At 36.4% G+C, this 13,407-nt stretch overlaps 1 protein-coding gene across 17 annotated transcripts in view; it reads left to right on the plus strand.

The window, feature by feature from the left end:
• The window catches only part of rims2a (regulating synaptic membrane exocytosis 2a), a 191,259-nt gene that overhangs the window by 57,053 nt on the left and 120,799 nt on the right, over nucleotides 1-13,407 (plus strand). The gene's annotated exons all lie outside the window — the stretch shown is intronic.

Consider the following 13,407-nt stretch of genomic DNA (forward strand, 5'->3'; position numbering starts at 1 on the left):
GCACGAATAGCTAGGAATTGTGTGTATGGGGCGTCTGTGAGGTCTGAGGTGGCTCTGCTTCTGAGTAAATGAAATGCCGCAGCCGTTGTCATGACACTCAGCAAGCATCTTGTTTAGTGGCGGCTGTGTGAGAAAGGACCAATCAGAGTTCGCTATGCTAATAAATCCAAGAAAGATGTCCAATTGCAATTCAGTATGCGAATATTACACACATTTCATCACTGTTGTTTGCATTTTGATTGAACAGGCTGTATCGTTACCTGCAATTTAAATGATACAATTCTGATTTTTTTTTTTAAATATGAATTTAAGTATTTTATCATTAAATTATAAGTTATAACCTAGTTATATATATATAACTACACACACACACACACACACACACATGTTTTGTCATGGTTGATTTTGTCCACAAAAATTTGTTTATTTGTAATTTTGAGTGGTGATTTGTTGCAATTATGTATATATTTTTTCAAATTAAACTGGTCAGTAATTAACAAAACTTTTAGTTCTATTTGTTAGTTCTCATCTATATATATATTTTTTTTTTTTTGAGGGATTTTTACTTTTGATAAAAGTTGTTTTAAAGTGAGCAGTTTGTGTACATCTGTTTGCTATCATTTGCATTAAATATTGAATTTGATTGTGTGTGTGTGTGTGTGTATCAGTGCTTTCAAATTGATTAATTGCATCTTACAGAAAAGTTTGTTTATATAATTTGTGTATACACACATTTGTGTATGCATATATATGTGTGTGTATACGTATACGACACACAGATATATATATACATATACATATATTATATTATATACACATAAACTTTTATGTTAGATGCGATTAGTCGCAATTAATCGATTTGTCAGCACTAATACATACATATACTGGATCAGCATCATGATCTCCACATCTCAACAGCTCTAGGATTAGTAGGGTAGTGGTCCTGTACCTCACCGTAACCATCTGAAGGACCTCAGGGCATGAGACTGAATGGTGTGTTTAATGCAGTTTAAAGTGTCGAGGAGAGAGAGGCCATCGTCTCACTCCAGGGGTCTACAACACGAGTCTCTTCCTCCGCCAGCACAAATACACACTCAGCAAATCAGCACACTAGACTTCACTCGCACCAGGGGTTCTGTGCAAGCATCTCTTTGTTCCTGTGCATTCTCACATGCCTTTGAAGCCTGTACCTCGCTTGATTGGAGGAGGCAAGGTGTGGCTGCCAACTTCTGCTGTTTTGCTGAATTGCACCGGCTGCATTTTAGAGAATCGTCACACTGAGACATTTAGATGATGATGTGTTCTTTATAGAAAGAGTTTTAAGTGGTTATTCCAAATTGTGTTTTCGTGGGTAACCATCAGGCAAATGGCTCAAGGTAATATCATCAAAACGGCATGAATCGTGGCTTACTCTGGTCAAAGTCTTCTCTCAGGAAATGGTTACTTCCCTATGCCGACCCATTACTTACAAGCAGAGCTGTCTGTCAAAACCAGAACGGATGTAAAAAAAAAAAAAAAAAAAAAAAAAACCTTACAGTGAAAAAACATACAGTAACAAAATGTGATTGATACAGACTGGTCCAATCAAGAGGTTGTAGGTCTTCATTGGTTTAATTAAAACTTGTATCTTGTCAATACGTGCTCGACTTCATGCTGCGCTGCGCAGACGGCATCCTATGATATCAAAATACCGCACACAGCTTTCGAATCGTTCTCGCGATCCTGATCCTTGATGTTATATGTCAAACGGTCTGCACATCACGTTGGCTTTTTTAATTTGGTGTGAGATTTACTTGGGCAGCATGAGAGCGTGAGAAAGAGCCTGAAAGATGTCTCATACCAAATGCACGAGAGTTGGCAACCCTGCATAAACACTAATGCCTACGGTAGTGATCAAAATAACTTAGTGCTTCGAATAACGGTTGTATCGATTACATTATTACGTCACCAGGTGGCGACAAGTGAATGTTTAAAAATGCATTTATCATTGAATCATTCATTCAAGAGATTTGTTCAAAAACACTGACTCGTCCAGTCATTGAATCATTCATTAAAGTGTGTGCAGTAATTCATATTTTGTCTGAACCTCTAGTAAATTACATGTTTTTTTGTTAAGTTGTATATGTTCAGAATCGTGGGAGAATCGTGATTCTTAATTTAAAAACTCTATTCTGAGTATATTATTTATATTCCGAATATAAATTAGATTTGCATAATTGTTAAAATGTCATTTTTCCCCTCAATTTTGAGTTGAACAAAAACATGGTAATTTCACCTCAAAATGCAAAGAAAAAATAATCATTATGATTTTATGACATTTTATTTTCATAACAATTAAGCATGCAAATTTGCAGATTTAGTTGAAAATAATTGAAAATATCATGAAAATAATGACAGAATGTGGGGAAAAAAAAACCTAATGGCTCATATATGGTTTAATTTTTCATCTTGCAAATTATGTTTCTTTTTTTTTTTGGAGATTTATCCAATAATACATTAATCACTTTTATAGTCTTATTCTATTTATTTGTCTTCATTTATTTAATTCCTTAACCAAGTTTTTTATAGGTTGCATAAAAACATCAATTTGTAGCTCACTGGAAAAACGTGCCTGTGGCGACATTTCTGCAAAATGATATTACTTCATAATAATACTCCATACTTCAGTCTTGCACGTGCTTCACGACACTGTCAAAGTGAAATGTCCAGTGAGTGGTGCTAAATCCACATTCACTTTTATCAGAAACAGATGAACGTGAATCCGGCAACATTTTATTACCTTGCCTGTTGTACAGACAATGTATGATTAAATAAATAGTATTTTTCACAATTCTTTCTTTTAATTGAAGATGCAGCCTGTGCTATATGACCATGTTGTGTATCATTTGGCTTAATACATTTTGGTCGCTGCAGAGAAAGAGCGAGCGATAGAAAGATACAGGGAAGAACAGGAGAGATAAATCACAATTGAAGTTTCTCTTAGATGGAATATCCCTTCCCACTAGCCCGGTGCTCTGTGAGGCTGGGTCGCCATGGCAACATTGTTTGATCAATGCTGTGGGTGATGTGTGAGACAGGAAGACCTGCAGGGGAGACAGAGAGAGAGAGAGAGAGAGAGAGAGGGATGTCCCCCGCACAGAGAGACAGAGAGAGAACAGCAGGATTATTGTGAGTTTATTCATGAGGCTTCTGTAAACGCCGTCTGAGATTACTTGTCAAATGACGCAGATGAGGTGAATGAATGAAGTTTCCAGTGTCGGAGCAGAGCTTTTTTACCAGTTTGAGTTTTAAAGCAATTATAAAGAGATATTTCACTCAGAAATGGAAATTCTGTCATAATTTACTCACTCTCATGTCGTTCCAAACCTGTGATTTTCTTTCTTCTGTGGAACACAAAAGAAGATACTAGATGAAATGCCTCACGCTGTGTCCGAAATCGCATACTTCCCTACTGTATAGTATGCCAACAGAATAGTATGTCTGAATGCATTCGAAAAACAGTGGGCGAAAAGTCTCCGGATGACCTACTACTACTGCGCATTCGATGGACACTTTACTATCCCACGAGGCCACGGGAGAGGATTTATGAATGGCAGTGGATTGGCGCAACTGATGCTGATCGGTCACTTGACAGTAACAACATGGCAGATGTAGTAGGTCTGAATTTCATTCATACTATATAGAACATACTTTTTTAACGCTCGCGGAGTAAGTTCAAATTCAAATGTAGTACCTACTCAGACAGTATGGACACAGGGTCAGGGTTTTTCGTCCATTCAATGGATATTAGTGAATAAATGGAGGATAAATGGGGACTCCTACATAAGTCTTCTGCTCAGATGTTTCTCCTGAGACAAAGTCCCCTCCAATCTCTTGTTTCTTCTCAATTCAAAAACTGTGCTCAGATTTGTCAAGATTTCAAAGTCTGCAGCCAAAATTCAGAGATAACAATATGATCTCAAACATTTCTGATTAAATTCTTCCAAAGGTAAATGATCTGAGCTGCTATTCACATTCATTGTATAGCTCTGTCCACTTTCTGTATGTCAACTGCTTTCATTTTTCATCAGGAATTTCTGGAGAAACATCATAGAAAAAAGTTGATGCTTAGAGGAAACTCAAATGATCTCCCTGATCCACATTAGAGTAACCTCTTGCCTCTGCTGTTAAAGTTGGCATGAAATGGAAATTAACGATATTCCCTATTGTGATGTATATGCGAGTGAAACGGAAAAGAAAAAAATATATATATATGGTGGGAGTTTTTTGGGAATCTTTCTCTCTAGACTTTGTAGCAGATTTGGAAATATCACTATTCCAAAACATCAATCTTTCATATTATTCTTTCATATTTTCATATTAGCAAATCAGAATATTAGAATAATTTCTGAAGGATCATGTGACACTGTGTGGGCGAGTGAAACGGCTTCTTGAACATGAAGAAATATGAGGGTGAGACTTGGTTTTGTCCATTGGGATTTGATTGGATTTTGCTATTACTGTGATCTCATGTGAGTGACAGGTTGTCCCAATGTCCCACCCTCGCGCCAGTAAACGCATCATCAGAGAACAGAAGAGATGAATGTTGAATGTGGGAGGGGAAGTTATTTTAATTAAATATCATAAGGGCACATTCATTTAAAAAAAAATGATGATATGCACGGATAAATCATTTATAATAAACACTGCAATATTCCATGAAAAAATAAGAATTGTCCATTTTGATTACATGGTCACTTTAAACACTCTTTGCAGGACGTCCTATGAAGAGATCTTCAGCACCTGAGGGTGGAGAGGAGTAGTTTCTAGCTTGAGAAAGAGCTCTCTGCCATTAGTATGTTCCACAAACAAACTCCCATCATCCTTTCAGGGAATCAGTTGCGCTTTCTGAGCATGAAAGAGAGCAGATGTCCTTATCCCACATATCTCACACACTGTGTTGAGAAAGACCAGCTCTTCTTTCTGTCTGTCTCTCCCTCTGCTCTCGCTGGATTGATGTTATGAAGCTGTTTGTTACTGATGGTCCCAGCCATATATAGAGCATGTGTTCCTCCACCTGTCACGAGATGTTCTGCACTGTTATCAGTCACATATCAGTCTCTCTTCCCAAAGCGGTTTTGTCACAGTATTATTTCTGAATTTAATGCAATGAATACAAAAGCTAAAGTAACATTTCGAAACACAATTTGTGTTTATAATTCACTCTTAAAGAGTGACAAGCCAGTTGCCATTATAATCATTTGGTCTTGGTTGGATTTGATGATAAATATTTGAGTTCATATTGAGATCTCTGACTTTTGTTGCAGGCTTTGGTATCTTGCTAAATCTGAGCATAATTTGAGATATTTTTGATTATGGAGGTCTTTTATATAGGAGGAAAATCTAAAAGTTCACCCAAAAATTTAAATTCTGTCATCATTTACTCACCCTCAAGTTGTTTCAATCCTGTATGAGTTTCTTTCTTCTGCTGAACACAAAAGAAGATATTATGAAGAATGTTGGTAACCAAACAGTTAATGGGCCCCATTGACTTCTATAGTATTTTCCCCCCTCCGTACTATAGAAGTCATTGTGGCCCATCAATTGTTTGGTTCCCAATATTCTTCAAAATATATTATTTGAGTTATTGTACCATTCAAAAGTGATTTATTTGGTCAAAAGTACAGTAATACTTTTAAACAGTAATTTATTCCTGTGATGCAAAGCTGAATTTTCAGTATCATTACTCCAGTCTTCTGTCACATGATCCTTCATAAATCATTCTAATATGCTGATTTACTGCTCAAGAAACATTTCTTATTATTTTCAAAGTTAAAAACAGTTGTGTTACTTAATATTTTTGGGTAAACTGTGATACTTTTTATAAGAATTTTTTGATAAAGTTCAAAAGACCATCTTAAAATATTTTGTAACATTATAAATGTCTTACTGTCACTTTTGATAAATGTATTGTGTCCTTGCTGAATAAAAGTATTAAGTTCTTTAAAAAAAAGGTCTTACTGTCCTCAAACTTCAGACTATGTGTAGCAGATTTGGAAATATGACTATTCCAAAATATCAAACTTTAATAGGTTGCTGACGTTCATTCTTGTTGTTTTTACCACTGTAGCTTTGTGATCCCATGACCCCGTTGTGTGACGTCCCACGAAGGTCAAACTCGTCTCGGACCTCTGAAATGTTCATTTATCATGTGAAGCACCCTAAATATCCAGCCCTGGGTATTGATTTTTAAAGAGCTTCTTATCTGTGATACTACTTCAGACAACTAATAACACTAACGGCCGAATTAGTTAATATTTACCCAGAATCCAATTCCATTATTACAAGATTTATTGTTGTTGTTATCCACTGGACGAGTTTAATTTTGGTTCCAGTCCATTTTAAGTGTATGTGATTGTAGAACATCTTTGCATATCACCATTTTTGAGTAATATAACGTTTAATTGTTAGATAGTAGATTGTTAGGTAATTGTTAGTTATAATTGTTAGATAATGTTGTTTAGATACACTGTTGGACAAAAATATTATGATTGATGCAACACGAGAATAAATTACACTTTTATAATATATTCAAATAGAAAACTGATATTTTAAATTGTAACAATATTCCACATATTACTGTTTTACTGTATTTTGATCAAATAAATGTAGCCTTAGGAATATAAAAAAAAACTTAATTATTCCATTCTTTTGATAAGTAGAGTGTACGAGTGTGTGCTAGCCTCTATGTTTATATATGAAAAAGAGATCATAACAGCTGTACAAAAGAATAATTCTAAAATAATTAGTAACATCTATTTAAAGTAATTTTAGAATGTTTTGATTGCTAATGCTAGCACTGTTTCATGTCGACTACCCATCTACATGTGTCAGTAGAATGAGGCTCATTATCTGAGTGTTTTGCAGACATGGGAGTGTGTGCGCCGTATGGCTGCCAGGCACGTGCCGTCACAGATGGGTTAGTGTGCGATTGCGGTGGGTGAATGAGATCGGCCTCGGAAGGGCGCGGATGCCGGGTGATCGCGGTTTAGCATTGATAGCTGTTCTCTTCTGTTTCTCATTTTCTTCTCTGTGGTCAGAGGCCATTACTGAGAGCCTGTGTAATATGTGTTTACTCATGTCATTGGGTTTCAGGAGAGATTTTATCTCCCAGGATGCTGGAAGCCACGCTGCAGAAAAACATGAAGCTTTTTGTCTTTTACTAAGAGAAATCATCCCAGAGAGTTTTGCTTAGCTTTTTCATGCAACGTTAATGTAATGCCTCAGGTAACCCGTGGGTATACTTGGTTGTTGCTTAGACACTCGTCTGTTTGCAGTGGCAATGGAGGAACTCAAGGACGTCTTAAAATCAGTAGATAAGGTTAGTCAGCGATAACCGTACGTCACAAACGTCTCAGAGCTCGGTTTCCAAAAGCTCTCGATCTGCCATCCTATTGCCATTAGGGCCAAATGATGCCAAAGCCTTTTGTCATGCAAAACCTGTTAAATAGATTTTTTTCAAAGGTTTTTCTGGGTAGTTAGGAAAAGTAGGCAGTACTGAGCCAGTAAAAATGCTGTTAAGTTAGTAGTGTTGCTACATTTTGTGTTTAAAGTCCCTCACGTAGCTGTGATGGACACCTGGGTCTTCTTTAACTCTTTCTCTCTTCCTCTAATGGGTTTGTTTTCCGCCCCGTGCACTCTCAATCGTGTCAGACTGAAGTGATGTTGAGTGAATCAGAGAGCAGAGCTGACGTAGCATCTCGTAAGCTCATATAGTAAGTGAGTGAGTGTGAGTGTGTTTGTGTGTGTGTCTGTGTTGATGGAGCAGATGGGAAGAGTCAGTCCGCAGCCACGCATGGTTTCCTGGCCTGGGGTGATGTAGCAGGGACCTCAAGCCTCTATAAATACGTCTCCCAATGAGACCACCAGCTGGGACGGCCACGTCTATGGTACCCGTTGTCAATCTGCTAGTGCAAAGAGCCCAGAGATTTTTAGACGTGCTTAACCTTACACATTTTCACCATGATAACATACAGTAGTTTTCCGCCATCGTTATTAGTGATGCAAAAATATTTTGGCTGAAACTGAGAATTCTGGAGCCACTGAGTCAAACCAAACTGTTTATTTGAATTTTAATAAATCTTATAAATTATGTATTTCAAGATTTTCAAGAGATTACACTAACTTCCTTTAAAGGTACAATATGTAAGAATTTTGTATCAAAATATCCAAAAACCACTTGCACAGTGTTATATATTTCTTTCAATTGTGTGCTTACATTATCCTAAATGTTTCCAAGAATTTGTAAATTCAGAGAAATTCACAATTTTAAATAGTGCCGTCCCCACTTGTCGCCTATCAATGACGTAATGTCCGCGTAGACCAAATGAAACAGCGCTGTGTTACCTCACGAGTTTAATTCGTCAAATAAAGTGAGTGACCCATATGAGTAGTAATTCAGTGTGTAGTTAGGTAGAATGAAATGTCCTTTATTATCCGCGTGACTCGCGTGTGGCGCTGATATCTGTCTCTCATTAGCAATCACACCTTGCTTCATACCACAGTCATGTTAAAAAACATCACTGTATTCACTCATCCATAAACATTTTTATATCCATCGGTATGACGACAAGTTCCATGATTCCACTTATTCACTGCGTTATCAACCTACGCCTTTGTTATTGTAAGAGGTTAGCGACCCCTAGCGGCGAAAAAATTACATATTGTAGCTTTAATTGCCATGATTTTACAATGAAGGTTCCAAAAATGTCTAAAATGTTTAAAAAGTATTGTTAAAAAGCATTGTTGATCAGTGTTATTTATATATACTATTGTAGTATTTATTTATTTGTATATTTGCACTTTTCAATTTAAGTTTTAGCAATTTTGCTTTGTACTTTTGTCATTTTTATAGTTAAAAAAATATCTATTTAAATATTTCTGATTCATTTTTAATTTTAGTTTTAATACACATCAAACATTTTATTTCAGTTTATTTCTGATTTTCAATTTTATTTGTGTAATTTTAGTTTTTTATAATCTATATATGTTATTGTATTTTGTCTTAATTTTTTAGTTTTAGATATATTGAAAAAAGTAGAAATATTGACCTCAATATTAATTATTTATCTTGCCAAATATTACACTCAGCTGGTGTTTAAATTAAATAAATAAATACATTTTTACAGTATATTATATTAAATAAAACAATTTGAGAGTCAATGATTCTGTTATTTGAGCTTTTCAAATTGTGGTTTCTGTTTATATTTTCAGCCAACATTTTTGGTCTATTTTCTCCTACTGTCAAAAAACAGGAAATTTTATAGCATTTTCACCTGAAATTCAGTGCTTTTTTCCTCCTTCCCAGCAGGGTTTTCCATTTGTCGTGGTTTCCGAAGCTTACTACTTTAGAATTTGTCCAAAAGAAGGTATTACTAGTTTTTGGTATGTTTCGTTAGTGTTTTGTTAGTCAGGATGTGCACAGCTCCAGTAACATGAGCATAAAGTGAGAATGCATCTGTTCTGTAAGCAGATATGGAATTAGTCGTTTAAGGCAGATCAGCAGTGCTGTAGATGGATGGATGGTCTCTCTTTCAGCTGTAATGAGTCTAACTCCTTTCCACAGCAATATTAAGCACTCTGAATGTCCATTCACAACATACCATCAGACCGTACAGCATACATCACGGCCGAATGATTACTGTAAGTGCACTACAGACACAAGCTGTGACGTACTGTATTGACATGGTTTTATTGCTCGAAATGTGTTTTTCTCTTCTTGGTGAAGTGATGCATTATAACGCAGCTGCGCATAGAGGAAAGTGTTACATGCCATACATGTTACTGTAATTATTGTTGGAGCTTTTTTTTCAGAATTGATGGCAGTTAAAAATAGATCGTCTTGGTTTGCTCAGTAGGCCTATCCCCTGGGCAGAATGCTTACTGGTGCAGAAACGACCCAACTTTAAATTGAACAGGAGTGTTGAAAGGAGCTACAGTCGTGCTTTGTGGGTATTTTTCTTCCACCTGACATCCTCTCTTCTACAAAAGCATTTCACTGTACATTTCACTCTAAGCTCATTCCTTCTAAAGAGATCCAAGGCCTGTTGTGAATGTTAGATTTCCACAGCCACTTTTGTAACATGAATAATAAGATATGAATGTGTTCTAATGGAATGTCATGATTGACGCAAACAGCTTTTCAGGAGAACATTCTAGAGGTGCAGGCACTGGTCCTTCAGCCGTCCACGCAAGAAATAAGAGTGAATTTAAGTCATTAAAGGTTTGATTTACATTTATCAAGGTGTAATTAGACAATAAAGGTGACATGGTGTAACTCTGAGGGTTCGTTTACTCGACAACGATATGCTTAAAACGGAGAAGTTTTTCCTTTGAGTTTTCCGCGTAGAGACGACACTATTGTCAAAATAATCCCCATTCACACAGATCGCGAAAACGACAAAAAACCCTGTATTCTGCTGCCGGGCCATTAGATGGTGTTGAAACACTAGACTGAACACGTAATGACATCATTGTCTTTAGAGATTTGAGTTTTTGTTGTTTACATGGAGACCGTTTCCAAAAACTTGCACTTTGAAACCCGTTTTCAAAAGTTTGCGTTTTAAGGCACCCAAAACTCCGTTGTCGTGTAAACGAACGTCCAAAACGCATAAAAAGTTTTACGTTTTTAGTTGAAAACAGTGTCGTGTAAACAGCCCATAAGAGCTTAAAAACTTTCTCAAAAGTCTAAAAACATAATTTGTTAAAACTAAGTAAGGCTAAGCCTAATGGGACATGATAAAGGTAAAAAATGACATGGGAGGAAAAATAATAAGTCAGTGGTTTTGCGTTCTCGAGAAACTTTGTGCTCCCTCGCAAAAACTGTGCCGTTCCGCCAAGAAACTTTGCGTTTGCTCGCAAAGGGGAACGCGAAGGTTTTGCGAGCGAACGCAAAGTTTCGCGGGGAAACATAAGTTTCTCGGGCGAATGCAAAACGTTTTACGAGAGAACGCAAAGTTTCTTGGGGAAACGCAAAATGTTTAGCGAGGGAACGTAAAGTTTCTTAGGGGAACTCAAAACGTTTTGCGAGTGAGCGCAATGTTTCTCTGGGAACGCAAAACGTTTGCGAGAGAACGCAAAAGCATTTTCGTATTATTTTTCTTCCCATCTCATACTTTTTTCCCCCACTATCATGTCCCTTCCAAACATTGTACATTCCATCCCTTCCCTTCATGTACATTCCAAACTTCTGCAATGTTGACACCAGGCAGGTGAATATTCATAAATATTGGCCAAACAATTTATTTTTATTTATAAAGAATAGCGATTAAGCTTGCCAAAACATTCCACTTATTTGCCTAGTTTATGAGGCAATATACAGTAATTTATGTGGCAGATGATAATGAGAATGATGAAAAATACATAAAGCATGAATTCGAAATCTAACGCACATTGTTTGGTCTTTATTAAAATAAACTTGTCTCTGTGTGTGTGATGCAGATCTGAGCTCTTTGATGGGTCTTTATGGGGAAAGAAGTGCTCTGATGTGGCTCGAGTTGGTCACACTTCACTTCCAAACCTGTTTATTCCCCTCCTGGGCCCAACGAGCAGCGCAGGATGTTAATTGCAGGACTCTGGTGTTGATTGCTTAGCCTGTCGTCTGCAGTTTCCTGTAAAATGCGTTTGGGCTGATCTGTCTGGGCCGCTCCAGCTGACGCCAATAAGCATAATTACACACTGTTTGTCTGAAGAATTACCTTGCTTTAGGGTGTTTGTTGTGGAGTGCCGTGTGTTTCCGCTTTAATATTTGTGTAAAATCTTATAAAATCCACGTCCCTGGCCTTAATGTGAATTACCTGTGCAGTGTGCACATTATTCAAAATACAAAATTTTGTCTTCATGATCTTTTACCAAAATGTAGTGACTTTTTTCTCCTTTAAAACGACTATCCTTTTTGATTGACGTCATGAATCTCACACAACTCCACTCTGGTCCGTTAAATTAGTCTTGCCCTAAAAAAAAAATTCTTGAATATCCTGTTTCCCATAAAAATGTCTGAGGTAAAATGAGTTGATGTTTCATGTTGACTTAAAAAACCCATTTAATGAAAATCCAGTTACTTTACTTCTCCATCCATTAAAAGTCTTTAAACAACTTAGAACTATTAAGCATGTTTATGTCCGGCCTGAGCATGTTTCTCGCTGTGTGTTTGTGAGAGTGGAAGGATCTTCTTCACTGTAAAAAATTTCTAACCCTCCCAAATCAAAAATTTCAAGTGACCGATAACATCTAAATTTTTCAATTGGCCCAAGTGAAATTCTTGTTGCAATAGTCCATTAACATTGGCTCAATGAGAAATAATACGTCAGACTAATTGAAAAATGTAGATGTTATCGGTCACTTGAAATTTTTGACTTGGGGATGTAATTTTTTTTTACAGTGTTGGAGAGCTGTGGAAGGATAGAGCCGTTCCTCAGTTTGCACTGATTCTCCAGCTTTATTCTTCAGGGGTTTGGCCTATTTTACACTCTGCTAGAGCTTCGAGAGAGAAGGTCTGGTTGGCCTGGATGCTGCTGTATGAAAGTATAGAGGGTAAATGTGGCAGGAGCACATGGCTGTCTGCATCATGTTTAGTGGGAGCGAGGGGGGAGGGGGCGTTAATGACGTTTGTATCACTGCGGTGCACAGGCTGAACACTGTGCTGTGATACTTCCTGTGTCTGCCTGTTCTGAGACGTTTCACAGTGTGCTGTATATGAGTGCTACCAACTGTTCTACTGGGTGATTAATAATAATGATGATGATGATGATATTATTATTATATTATTAGATATGTACTGTAGTTATACTATTTTTTATATATATATATAGAACTGACAAGGGATTGAACTGAACAGGCAGTATATATACATGGCAAACATAATATAATAATCTTTAGTAACCACCACAGAAACAAACAAGGACATAACAGAACATAATTTCAAAATAAAAGACAACAGAATCTAACATTTACATTATGGTATACTCATTTTATTTTATTATTATTTTATTTTTTACATTGTATATCATCATCATCTTTTTATTATAGTGGTTTTTGGTGTATTTACTGTGACAATACCATATTCTTTCTTTCTTTCTTTCTTTCTTTCTTTCTTTCTTTCTTTCTTTCTTTCTTTCTTTCTCATACCATGATAATACCATTGTTTTTGGTACCATTTTTACAATTACTATGGTATGTTAATAGTATAATCATTTAGTACAATAATACAGTATATATCAAAATCCCATGGTATTACTGTCGAGCACCATCACTGTATCATAGTATCCACAGTAAGTTCGCTTCAGCTTAAAGGCTCAATGTAGTAGAGCGTCTCTGTTAGTATGTAAAGAAAAAACAGATAAACATAAACAGACTTAGTTTCTATTCAGA

The sequence above is a fragment of the Abramis brama genome (genome assembly GCF_963993115.1).
Source record: "Abramis brama genome assembly, chromosome: 17".
Classification (NCBI taxonomy): domain Eukaryota; kingdom Metazoa; phylum Chordata; class Actinopteri; order Cypriniformes; family Leuciscidae; genus Abramis; species Abramis brama.